Raw genomic sequence first — 13961 nt, 5'->3', positions numbered from 1 at the left:
AACATTTTCAATTGTCCCTGCTCTCCTTTTATTTACTCAGGCAGCTATGTATATCCATAAAATAAAAATTTGATAGTTTATCATTTTAAGTAGATACACAATATTTACACTTGCAAATTCACTTTATAGCTTGGCCACCTTTGTTGCCAAAATCATTGCAAAAATCTAGAATTGGTAAACAGAATGTTTGAATACACATACAGGAATATCTATAATGTCCCCTAACAAGGAATGAACAATTAGAAAATGAAATACAAAATTCACTCAGTTAAATGCCTGTAGAGAAAAAAAATGGCCTTTGAGAAAGAGGGAAAATCTAGAAAATTGAACAGTTTGTAACAGGAATGGACCCGGTAATAGAGTTATTATCCAGATGAATCTCCTACAACCCATGTTCCTAGATCTTTTCTACCCAATACAAGCCCCTAACGGACTTGGTCCATTAAGAGCCTGTAACCACTGATGAAGAAAAGAGAAGTTTCCAGCTGTAGAGAGATATAGTACAAAGGTTACCACTGTGTCACAGGAGACTCTCCTGGAATAGGCACCCTTGAATCTGGTCAATATAAGGAAAGCAGGTAGGCCATGGCAGTTCTCAGTGACATCATCATTTGGCCCTCCCTGAAAAATTTATTGTACCCTGGAGAGCAGTAGCTTTTGTGATGTCACAAGGAACTGCATCACAGATATTCCTGCAGTACAGCTAGGGAATACTAAATGGCCTCTATTTCAGTACAAACAGTCATTTGGGAGGGAGAACAAAGAGTATGTACATAACAGAAATGAGTAGAAGAATGTTGGCCTTCTGTTTAGTTTAAAAAAATGAAATATGTGGTACATGGGAAAGCACAGTGAGTGCTGTGTAGGGGTTGTGAGGGTTCACCGAACACATAGCCTTGATCTGAGCCTTCCATATATGGGATTCAGGAAGTGCGAACCTCTCAGTAGCATCTGGTTTTCCTTGCTTGTTATGGTTCCTGGGAATCAGAGATTTTTTATCATTAATTTTATTATTCCAAAAGTCAGGTGTTGGGACAGGTATAGTGTTTTTTTTTTTCTGAGAGCCCATGCCTTTTATTTTTTCCCCCAAAAGGAAAAAGACCTAAGGAGGAAGGGAAAGACAAGTATTGTATGCTCAGCTCAGAGTAATCTCCTCCAGCTTTGGATTCCTATAGTACAGTTTCTGTCTGACACTGACATCTGGGAGAGAGAAACGCTTCTATTTGAAACTTCATCACCTCATTCTTTCCACTAGTGTTATGCTGACTACCATTCCCTGACAGTGTCCCTCTAGATTTCTGAATCAATATGTCTGATTACCTTGCAGTTTTATTTACTTATATTTCTTTGATTTTTTTTTAATTTTTAAGTTAATTTTAATATTTTTTGGATATTTCTATATCTACATTTTAAATGTTTTTTTCCTCTCCCAGTATCCTCTCCATAAGAGACCTGAACGTTTCCCTTCCTTTACATCTAAACCCCCCTTACTGCCCCTCGACATTTCCTTGAACTGGGAGTCAAACCTAGGGAGAACCAAGGGCCTCTCCTTCCTTTAGTGTCCAACAATGCAATCCTCTGCTACATATGCAGTTGGACCCATAGGTCTGCCCATGTACAGTCTTTGAATACCTGTATAGTACCAGAATGTTCTTGTTCATTGTCATTGTTCTACTGATGGGGTAGAGCATCTTCAGCTCTAGTAAACCTTTCTCAAAATTTACCAAGAAGAGGTCCATTTACAAATCTCTGGTTTGCCACTGGCACTCACTTGTGTAAATAACATGCTCTGGCTGTGTCTCTCAGGAAATATATATAACCTGTCCCTGGAATCATGCACTTCTTAGCTTCATTAATCTTAATCATATCTAATTTTGGTGGCTGATCTATCTATCTATCTATCTATCTATCTATCTATCTATCTATCTATCTAGTTATCTATCTAGATATCTATCCTTGTCTCTGTCTCTGTCTCTGTCTCTGTCTCTACATATATATATATATATATATATATATATATATATATATATATATATATATATATATATATATTTGGTGGCTTCTACATCTATGAAATTATGTGAAATTTTAATATGGATTCTGTGCTCCTACTTGAAGAATGGAGTATCCACAAATGACAATACCAAATATACTCCCTCCTGTTCTTATGAGCCTATTGAGGTTGAGGTTTTACTGGAACTCAAGCCATTCTTCTCCCTTCTCATCATCCCGTATCTATTGTTTGGCTTGAAGAAAGTATCATGGTAAAACATCCAAAAGCCTGAAGTCTCACCCTTGGAACACAGGAAGGTAGATATTAAAGAAATAATATCTAATGTGACTACAGAACTGCATTCTATAGTCCATGCTGTCCTTTGATTCACTGATGTCAGGTAATTTCTGCATTAAATAAAAATTTGGGCGTTTATCATTTGAAGTAGGTACACAATATTTACACTATTAAATTCACTCTTTAGCTTGGCCAGCTTTGTTGCGAAAATCATTGCAAAAAACTAGATTTGGAAAACAGAATTATTGAGTACACATTCAGGAATATCTATAAAGTCCCCTATCAAGGAATTAACAATTAGAAAATTAAATACATAATCCACTCATTTTAATATCTGTAGGGAAACAATGCCCTTTGGGAAACAGATAGAACTTAGGAAATTGAACTGTTTGTCACAGGAATGGACCTGGTAATAAAATTATCCAGAAGGCTCTCCTACATCCCATGTTACTAGGTATTTTCTACACATGCCAAGACCCTGAATAACTTTGTCCATTCAGAGCAGGTAACCACTCATAAAGCAAAGGGAACTCTCTAGCATTAGAGAGATGTTCTGCATAAATGTTTCCACTGTGTCAAAGGAGACACTCCTGGAAAGGGCACCCTAGAATCTGGTCAATATTAAGAAAGATCTTTAGCAGGTAGGCCATGGCAATTCTCAGGGATAATGTCATTAGGACGTATCTAAAAAATCTCTTGCAACCTAGAGAGCCCTAGCTTTTTCTGTGATATCAAAAGTAATGTCGTGACTGCAGCTGCCTCTCAGACATTCCTTTAGTACCTCTAAGGTTTATTAATTGGCCTTTATTTTAGTTTAAACAGCTATTTAGGAGGGAGAACAAATAGGATGTAGATATCAGAGATGGGGGGAAGGAAGTTGGCCTAATGTTTTAGTTTAAAAAACGAAGAAATACATGGTACATGGGAAAGCTCTGGGTACTGTGTAGGGGTTGTGAGGGTACACTGAACACATCGCCTTGATCTGAACCTTCAACATATTGGATTCAGGAGGTGAGAGCCTCTCAGTTGCATCTGCATTTCCTTGCTGGTTATGGCTCCTGGAAGTCAGAGATTTTTTATTATTAATTTCTTTATTCCAAAAGGCAGGGATTCGGAAGGGTTCAGTTGTTTTTCTGAGAGCTCATGACTTTCATTATTTTTCTCCATGAGAAAAAGTTCCTAAGGAAGGAGTGATGACAAGTATTGTATCCTCTGCTCAGTGTAAATTCCTCCTTGCTTTGGATTCCTATAGTGCACTTTGTTTCTGACACTGATATCTGTGACAGAGATGTGCATCTAGCTGCGACATCATCATCTCAGTCTTTCCACTAGTATTACTCTGATTACAATTCCCTGACAGGTACCCTTTAAATTTCTTGGTCGATACGTATGATTCCTTGACAATTTTCTTTTCTTTTACTTATATCATTTTTAAGCAATTTATTGCTTTTTTAATTGGATACTTCTATATTTTCTTTACAAATATAATTTCCTTTCCCAGTTTCCTCTCCAAAAGAGCCCTGACCTGTCCAATTCCCCTTTTTCTATAACCCCCTTACTGCCTCTTGACATTCCGTTGAACTGGGAATCAAACCTAGGGTGGACCAAGGGCCTCTTCTTCCATTGTTGCTCACCAAGACCATCTTCTGATACATATGGAATTGGAGCCATTGGTCTGTAATGTGCAGTCTTGAATGTTGATTTAGTACCAGAAAGGTTTCGTTCATTGGCATTGTTCTTATGGGGATTAAAGCCCCATTCAGATCTTGTAATCCTTTCTCAACATTTACCAACAAGAAGTCCATTTTCATTTCAGGATTTGCCGTTATCATTTAACACTGTATTTCACATACTCTAGCTGTGTCTCTCGGGAAAGGTCTATATCTGTTCCTGGCATAATGCACTTCTTAGCTTCATCAATTTTATATCGTTTTGGTGGCAGATGTATATATATATATATATATATATATATATATATATATATATATATATATATATATATATATATATACTTTTGGTGGCTCCTAGAACTAGGTGGTTAGGTGGAATGTTAACATAGAATCTTCCCAACTAGGTAAAGAATGTAGAATTCAGAAATGACAATGTCAAATGGACTCCATCCTGTATTATGAACATATTGAATTTGAGGTTTGACTGGTGGTAATGCCATTCTTCTCCCTGCCTATCCTCCAGTATCTAAGGTTTTTACTTAAGAAAGAATAATATTAAAACATCCAAAACCCTCAAGTCTGGCCATGGGAACACAAGAAGATAGGTAGTACAGAATTAATATCAAATGGGACTAGAGAACCGAATTCTATAGTCCATGTGTTGCTGATGTCTGGTAATTTTTAGATGAAATAAGCATTTAGGAGTTTATCATTTGAAGTGAGTACACAGTATTTACACCATTATGCTCAGTCTATAGCTAGGCTCAGTTTGTTGCCAAATCATTGTCGAAAATGGAATTGGAAATCAATATATTTGAGTACACTTTCAGGAATATTTATGAAATGCCCTGTCAATGAAAGTACAATAAGAAAGTAAAATACAATATTCATTTAATTACAGGACTGTAGGGAAATTACTGGCCTTTGTGATACATAGATAACCAAGAAAATTGAACTCTATGTCACTGGAATGAACCTGGGAATAAAAATATTATCTAGAAGAGCCTCCTACACTAGATGTTCCTTAAACTTTTCTACCCATGCCAAGGCCCTTATTAACTTTTTCCATCCCAAGCATGTAACTGCTTAAAAAATCAAAGAGAAATCTCTAGCTTAAGAGAGATGGAGTATGTAAAGGTTTCCACTGTGTCACAGGAGACATACATGGAATGGGCACCCTCGAATCTGGTCTATGTAAGGAAAGCTGTTTAGCAGGTATACCATTGAACTTCTCAATGACATAATCATTAGGCCCTCCCTGAAACATCTCTTGTAACCTGGAAAGCCCTAGCTTCTGTGATGTCACAAGTATTGTTGTGACTGAAACTCCCTATCAGATATCACTTCAGTACCTCTAGTGTTTACTAATTGAATTCTAATTCAGAGTAAACAGCCATTTTGGAGTGAACGCAAAGAGGATGAAGAGATCAGAGATGGGGAGAAGGATGCTGGCCTTCTTTCTTGATATAAAAAAAGGAAGAAATACATGGTCCTTGGGAAAGCTCAGTGAGTCATTGGTACAGATTGAATGGGATGGCTGAAGAGACAGCCTTGATCTGAGCCTTCAATATAAGGGTAACAGAAGCTGGGAGCCTCCCAAAAACATCTGGACTTCCCTGTTATTATAGTTCTTGGAAGTCAGAGAATTTATATCATTTATTTCTTTATTTCAAAAGCCAAGTTTTGGGAAGGGCACAGTTGTTTTCCTGAGATCTCACAGCCTTTATTCTTTTTGTAAAAAAGAAAGTGTCCTAAGGAAGATAGGATTGACAAGTATTGTGTCCTCTTCTCAGAGTAAACTCCACCATGCTTTGGATACCTATGCTGCCATTTGTGTCTGACACTGATATCTGGGAGAGAGAAGTGCTTCTGTTTGAGACTTCATCATTTCAGTCTTTCCACTAGTTTTACTCTGAATACCACTTTGGATTTCCGAGTCAATATATGTGATTAATTGTCAGTTTTCTTTCTTATCTTTCATTATATTTACTCTTTAGCAAATTTTATTGTTTTTTTTAACTTGTTTCTATATTTAAATTTAAAATATTATTTCCTTTCCCAGATTCCTGCCCTTAAGATCCATATCTGTTCCCTTTCCTTCTTTTCAAACCCCCTTTTCTGCCAATTGACATTCCCTTGAACTAGGAGACAAAGCTAGGGAGGACAAAAGGCTTCTACTCCCATAGTGCCCAACAATGATGGGGAGAAGGAACCTGGCCTTCTGCCGTGGTATTAAAATAAGAGAAAAATACGTCATCCTTAGGAATGCTAAGTGCATACTTCATACCTGTTGACTGGAGTATCTAAAGAGATAGCCTTGATATGAGCCTTCACCATATGGGAATCAGGAGCTGAGAGCTCCTCAGAAGCATCTGTAATTCCAAGTTCTTATGGTTCCTGGAAGTCAGAGTGTTTATATCATTCATTGCTTTATTCCAAAAGCCAAGTTTTGGGAACAGTACAGTTGATTTGCTGTGACCTCATGGCCTTTATTTTTTTTTTGTCCAAAAGAAAGACGTCCTAAGGAAGAAGGGAAAGACAAGTATTGTGTCCCTAGCTCAGAGTAAACACCTCCATGCTTTGGATTCCTATAGTGCAGTTTTTATCTGACTCTGATATTTGGGAGAGAGATGTGCTTCTAGTTGAGACTTCATCATCTCTGTCTTTCCACTAGTATTACTCTGAATACCACTTTAGATTTTCGAGTCAATGGGTTTGATTAGATGACTGTTTTCTTATCTTTTATATCTTGAGTTTATTTATTTTTTAGCAAATTTAATTGCTTTTTTTTAAACTAGATGTTTCTCTATTTACCTGTAAAATATTATTTTCTTTCTAATTTTCCTTCTTATAAAATCCCTACCTATTCACTATCCCTTCTTTAATGACACTTTCTGCCCCTTGACAATCCCTTGAACTATAAGACAATTCTGGCTTGGATCAAGGGCTTCTCCTTCCATTGGTGTCCATTAAGATCATCATCTGCCACATATCCATTTAGAGAAATTGGTCTGTCCATGTAAAGTCTTTTAATATTGGTCTAGTACCAGGAAGTTCTGGTTCATTGGTACCGTTGTTGTTATGGTGTTGAAAGCACCTTCAACTCTTGTAATCCTTTCTCAAAATCTACCAACAAGAGGTCCGTTTTCAGTTCACTGGTTTGCCACTAGCATTCACTTCTGTAATTGACATTCTCTAGCTATGTCTCTCAGGAAATATCTACATCCAGGTCCTGGTACAATGCACTTCTTAGCTTCATCAATCTTATTTAATTTGGTGGCTGTTATATATACTTTTGGTGACTCCTACAATTATGAAGTTAGGTGGAATTTTAACATGGATTCTGCGCAAATAGGTCAAGAAGGTAGAATCCACAAATGGCATTGCCAAGTAGACTCTCTCCTGTTCTTATGAACCTATTGAAGTTGAGGTTTCACTGGTCCAGAAGCCATTCTTCTTTGTGATCATCCTCCTCTACCTTCTGCTTGGCCTTAAGAAAGAAACATGGTAAAACATCCTAAACCATTAAATCTGGGCCTGAGACACTAGAATGTAGATATTTTTGCAGATGATATCAAAAGTGACTAGAAAAGAAAATTCTATGCTCCATATGGTCCTTTTTTAACTGATATCTGGAAATTTTGGATAAAATATAATTTTGGAGTTTATCGTTTGATGTCGCTACACCATATTTACACTGTTATACTCAGTCTATTGCTGTGCGCCTTTGTTGAGAAATCATTGCAAAAAATGAGTTAGAAATTAGAATGTTTGAGTACACATTCAGGAACATTTATAAAATCACCTATCAAGGAATATACAGTAAGAAGTGAAATACAGTATTCATTAAAACTAAAGGTCTGTAGGGAAAATACTGGCCTTTGTGATACAGAGAAATCCTAGAATTTGAACTGTATTTCACAGTAATGTACCTAGGAATAAAATATTATCTAGAAGAATCTCCTACACTCCATGTTCCTAAATCTTTTCTACCCATGCCAGGTCCCTGACCAAATTTCACCATTTAGAGCATGTAACCACTAATGAAGCAAAGATAAGTTTGTAGATTTAGAGAGATGGAGTTCGTAAAGGTTTCCATTGTGAAACAAGAGACATACCAGGAAAGGGCACCCTTGTATCTGGTTCATGTAAGGAAGCTATTTAGCAGGTAGGCTTTTTCTGTGATGTCACAAGTGTTGTTGTGACTGCAACTCCCTTTCAAATATTCCTTCAGGACCTCTAGAGTTTACTAACTGGCCTGTAATTCAGAAAAACGAGCCATTGGGGAGTGAGAAGAAAGAGGATGAAGAGATCAGTGATGGGGAGAAGGAAGCTGGTCTTCTGACTTGGTGTCAAAAAAAGGAAGAAATATGTGGTCCTTGGGAAATCTCAGTGAATCCTTGGTAGGGGTTGAGGAGGATCACTGAAGAGATAGATTGAATCTTAGCCTTACACATATGGGAATCAAGAGCTGTGAGCCTCTCTGAAACATCTGGACTTCGCAGTTCTTATGCCGCTGGAAGTCAGAGATTTTATATCATTCATTTCCTTACTCCAAAAGCCAAGTATTTGGATGGTCACAGATGTTTTCCTGAGAGCTCATGGCATTAATTCTTTTCGTAAAATATAAAAAGGTCCTAAATAATAAGGGAGAGAAAAGTATTGTGTCCTCTGCTCAGAGCAAACTCCTCCATGCTTTGAATACCAATAGTGCAGTTTGTTTCTTACACTAATATCTGGGAGAGAGCAGTCCTTCTAGTTGAAACTTCATCATCTCAATCTTTCCACTAGTATTTCCACTGACTAACACTTAAGTTTTCTGAGTCAATTGGTGAAATAAGCTTGCATTTTTCCTTTCTTTTCTTTCTTTCTTTTTTTAAAATTTTTTAGCAAAACTCTCAAATATCATCCTGGGTGACGATGTAGATTAGACCCATCAGATGAAATGAAGAATTAAAAAACTCTCCTGGGGATGAAAATGGTAAGGAAATCACATTGATGTATCATAAATGCAGTGCCAAGAGCAATATTAATACTAGTCTGGGGAGATGCTGCCTTTATCAGAGACCACAGACCTTTAGTTTAGAATGATTCAGTACTAAACTGGGAATGGAAAATGATGGTTGATATGGTTCTAACAGATCTCATAACATTAAAAAGGGTCTCTTCCAGATCAGAGAATGATTATTGTAAAGCAACTTCCAGAATAAACTTATGAGACCCACCATCAGCCTGTGAAATAATGTGCGAAAGAAGAAATTAGTGTCTCTTCAGGGACAAACTGTTGCTTTCAAACAAACAGTAAAGTGTCCATTCTATGAATGATACATAGATATATACACATTATAGCAGGATGAATACAGAGTTTCTTCAGGTCCATGAAAGAGGTATTCAGCAGTTGACCTGGCTCAGCAATAAAGTTATTTTTTGCCAACTCATGAGACCTGAGCTCCTTCACTAGGAGATCCATGATTGAAGGAAAGAACAAACTTCAGACAACTTGTCTCAGATTTCTATGTAGTTCAGATTTCCTGGTCTTGGTCCTAAGAAGGAAGGACATCTTGTTTTTCAATTCTTGTTCATCCTATAATCCTTCTCTCTGATGCACTAATGCAAATAAATTAGGGTGCATTTCATTGATAGATTACAATTGATATTTTAATTCTGTTGCCAAGAACTATAGAAAATAAGAAGGGCTGTATCAAAGCATCCTTTGAAAGTCAGACTATGGGAATGTGTCCATTGGAAATTTGTAACTTAGCTGAAACTCTTACTAGAGACAAACTGCCATAAAAGGTCTTCTCTAGATACCTGGTGTAGTAGTTGGTGTTCCCAACAGATAGTAAAGGATGAATCTCTCTGTATAGAGGAATCTGATTGTTCAAAATGATCACAGACTACGGACCACATAATTTAACAATGGCTGACTATTTGTAAACTCCTAGAACCCATTAGATTATTAGTCCAAAAGGCTTGGTGTCTCATCTGGTCATAAGTATATGGATAAATTTTCAGTATGCAGGTTCTAATGTATGTGAGGGTTTGGTAGCATTGTGAGTGCAAACATGAAAAAGTAAAAGCTTCATTCTTCCATGTTTTCTATGGGGATTCAAATAAAAGGCATAGTTAAGAATAGACTGGGATTTCAATTCTCAAACAGACCAGTATCTTCAACTGAACATTCATTTCTGGGAAGCTGCACGCTGTCAGAATGGCTCAGGTGTATGTGAACTGCAAGATCTAGTCTGGGAAGGCATTCCTGTTCATCAATCACACCTGCCCCTACTACAGAAACACCCAAGACTTCCTCAATCAACTTTTTTGGACACATGGTCTTCTGGGATTCGAAGAGATTAGATCTACTAACAACAACAATGCGATTCAAGATTACTTACAACAGGTCACTGGAGTGAGAATAGTTCCTTGGATCTTTAAAGGTAGAGAAAGACTGCATAGGTAGTCACAGTGATCTAATCTCCCTGCAACAGAAAGAGAATATAATGATGTTGCTGAAGCAGTTTGGAGCTCTGCAGTTATAAAAGGGATGGCTGTAAAAGCCCATGCTGACAGCAGACATTCAACCATGCTGAGAGTTGAAGTGCGTCACAGATGACTTCAGTATTTTCATAGGACAGGGATTTAGAACAAATTGGCTTTTATTCTATTCCTCAGTGCAAAAAAAATCTGTTGCTGTTTGCCTCAAACCATGGGGTAGGGAAACTTAAGAGGCAACAGAGGTTTGATTTTCCAGTCTTCATGTTCTGACATGTCTCTACTTCTAAGTCCATGTTTCACAAGCCAGATCATTTAAATCTCCAGGGAATCAGTTACTGTTTGCCTACCATGCTGGTCTTCTGAAGTCATTTTACAGAAGTCCACTTCCTAGTAATTATTAAAGCAATGAATATTATGAAGTTGTTTATGATCTACACACAGGCCTTTCATGCCCCAAGCATGTACCATCCCACATCTGCCTTGGCAACTCTCAGCCAGTGTTTTAACCTATTCATACAATAACCCACAGAAGTCCACACTTGTATGAGGATGTTGTTTGAAAAACAGATGAATAGCTTTAGCATGGTTGTTCTTCACTGTAGCCATATTAACACAGACGACAGAGTATATGATGCATTCAGCTCTGTTTGTCGTGTTTAATTGCCCATAAAGTCCCAAACAGCTCTGAGTTGATTGTGTCAGAGTACGAGCAAAGTCAAATATAAAATGCAAAATTTCAGAACTCTCCTTCCAAGGCTGTTTGTGAAAGAAGTTGTTCGCAAAACACTGTCCTAATAAATTTATTCCATTCTCACTTTGATATTTTGATTTGATGTCTTGAAATGACATTTAATTATCATTGAAATGCAGGTTCTCTCTATGGTCTCTAGTGAGAAGGATTCATTTTTCAAAGGGATGTATCTGCAGATGCCTGAAAAAATAAATATAAAGAATAGATCTTGATAAAATTCTAGGGTAAAGATGCAACATCCTACTCCAAAGATCCATATAAGAAGCACATTTGACATTGACCTTATATTATTAAGAAATTCTTCACATATTCCCTCTATCATTGGGGATTAAATAATCTCAGATGAATAGTTGACAAACAAGAATAGCCTTTAGAATCATTTTACCCTCTTCACTAATAGTTTTTAGCAAATAGAACACTAAAAGATCACATAGAAGAAATGGTTATAATCAAAAGATACATGTGGGTCAGCTCTAACTCTCATGGTCAAGGTCAATTTGGACACGCTCATTGTGGTCATGGATTGCTCTCATAAGACTCTGCAGAAGGTTTTTCCTATTGCCTCAGTGTAAGCTCCAGGAAGACCAAGCTACCAGAGCTGATCAGGTTCCCTTAGAATGCACTTGAAAGCCACATACGCTGAGGAACTTTTGATGTGCTTTAGCTCTATTGTCAAGTTTTTTAAGCCTCTAACAAATAGCAAGCTGTCCTTTTTACTCCCTCCTCAACACCTCTAAATGAGCCCTAGCTCAATTGCTCAGTTTCATTGGTCATAGCTCAGCACCCCAATATGCCCTCATCTTACTGTGTTTCTAACATCCTGCCTGCTACACCAATGGCCACTCCATACTAGATCTCACATGACTGGTAGCTATTACTCCACCCTTAAATCCTTTCTTCACCCTTGTGTCTACTAGCCTGTTTGCAGGAATACTAGATATTCACACAACTGATTGGCCAAGAGCATCTTTATTGAACTATACAGAATCAATTTTGGAACAGGACCTTCAGTGTTTGCAGGAAGATTCCCGATCTAAGAATCAAAACGTGACCAAACAAGACTCAATCCATATCTCTGGTTTTGGGAGGGAGATAGAGCAAATAGAATTTCAGAGTTGAAATTCAAATAATTATAATATATTTATAGTATTAATTATGCCAAGATAAAAGGATCCAAAAAGTGGAAATGGGCAACATTAAAGGCAAGAGAAATTCCCTAGTACAGCAAACAATGTGGACGTGGTAGAAAGACTGGGTTCTTCCCAGCCATCTGAATTTGAACTTGAAATTCTTCTGATCACTTCTTGATCTCTGTATGTACAAATAACAAAAAGAAAAAGAAAACATAATTAAACAAAAAAACAAACAAAATGAAACAAAAAGCAAAAGCAAAACCGAATCAACCCCAATCCTAAAAGAAGAAGACCGAGTGAAGATTGTTTGAGGTCCTCATTTTTAACTACACTACAAACCACCAATAGCTTTCAATGCAAAAATTGTTCATTATTTTATTTGAAACTTCTCTTTGGGTCCAAGGAACAAGGTTTATAAGCTGCAAAAACAGGAAACAGAAACAAATAATACTGTAGAGCTCACCACTGGTATTACTATGGTGACTGTGGGCAATGCGGAAAATACTGCTGTTTGACAATGGGTCTTATGGTTTTCTATATGCTGGCAATATCTATGACTCTGAAATGAGTTAGAGTCATCACCAAATCATGAATAAATGAACTGTTCCTTTTGTTTGGATTACAAGATATGGCAATCAGTTGACTGACTATGATTTGTATTTTGTACCTAGCCTCTGTGGTAAAGCTAAGGCTTCTGATGGAAAATCCTCCACCAAATACTCGATGTTCAATGGTGCTGCCAGCCAAAATCCATTTCCTGAGGCTACTTTTCAATCTCCAGAAGAGGTTTCAAAATGTCAAACTTAACAATATTTTATTTGTAGCTTTGTCTTGTCACTTTTATTTTAAATAATGTGTGATTTCTGGCATAATTCCTTCTAATTTCTTCCTCACATAGAACTTCACTTTTGACCTCAAATTCCATTCATGAAGGGGTACTCTTACCTTGCATTGACTAAGTTTTCTATTTTCCTTTTATGGCTTACTGTGATTGCTTATTGTGGCTGTCTAAACAATGCATTATTGAGCAACTGACTCCATCAGAATGGCTTGTAGGCATCAGTGTATTGCATTTTCTTGATGGCTAGTTTATGTATGGGGACTTTTCCCACTGTGGATGGTACCAGAACTAGTAAGCTGAGGAGGTTATAGAGAAAATGTAGCTGAGCAGATTAATAAGCAGAGTTCCTCTTTCATTTCATGCTGCTGCCTTGTGTTCTTTTCTTGGATTCCATTGATTATGAACTGGAACTTGTGTTGTGAATAAAACCTTCAATTTCCCACATTGGCATTTTATATTTACTAAAACATAGTAGTACTAACTAGAACATTTGGCATTTTCTTGAGATCTGATCCGATAGTCCATCCTCCTGCTGGTATGTAACCTCACTTTTAAAACAATAAATCAATCCTGGACGCTCCAATCTTTTGAAATATTTACTCTGCCAACAACATCATATGTATGTAACTCTTACTTTTTTTAATCTCATGATATTTTTCCTCCCTCTTTATTTCTCTTTAAAATTATCACCCTAGACATGTTAGCACTTTGTATTTTAAAGTTGTCCTCTGTCCCATAGCAGAATAATTATAGTCAAATTCTTGAGTTTCGTAAAAGTAGG

The 13961-nt window shown here is 37.1% G+C and overlaps 1 long non-coding RNA gene across 1 annotated transcript in view; it reads right to left on the bottom strand.

The window, feature by feature from the left end:
- The window catches only part of LOC134484762 (uncharacterized), a 165801-nt gene that overhangs the window by 3609 nt on the left and 148231 nt on the right, over positions 1-13961 (bottom strand). Inside the window, exon 4 of the long non-coding RNA XR_010062522.1 lies at positions 10356-10439. This is a non-coding gene — a long non-coding RNA (uncharacterized LOC134484762). The remainder of the gene's footprint in view (positions 1-10355; positions 10440-13961) is intronic.

This window comes from Rattus norvegicus (genome assembly GCF_036323735.1).
Source record: "Rattus norvegicus strain BN/NHsdMcwi chromosome Y unlocalized genomic scaffold, GRCr8 chrY_unlocalized_5, whole genome shotgun sequence".
Classification (NCBI taxonomy): Eukaryota; Metazoa; Chordata; class Mammalia; order Rodentia; family Muridae; genus Rattus; species Rattus norvegicus.
This window is presented reverse-complemented; position numbering and strand designations above follow the sequence as displayed.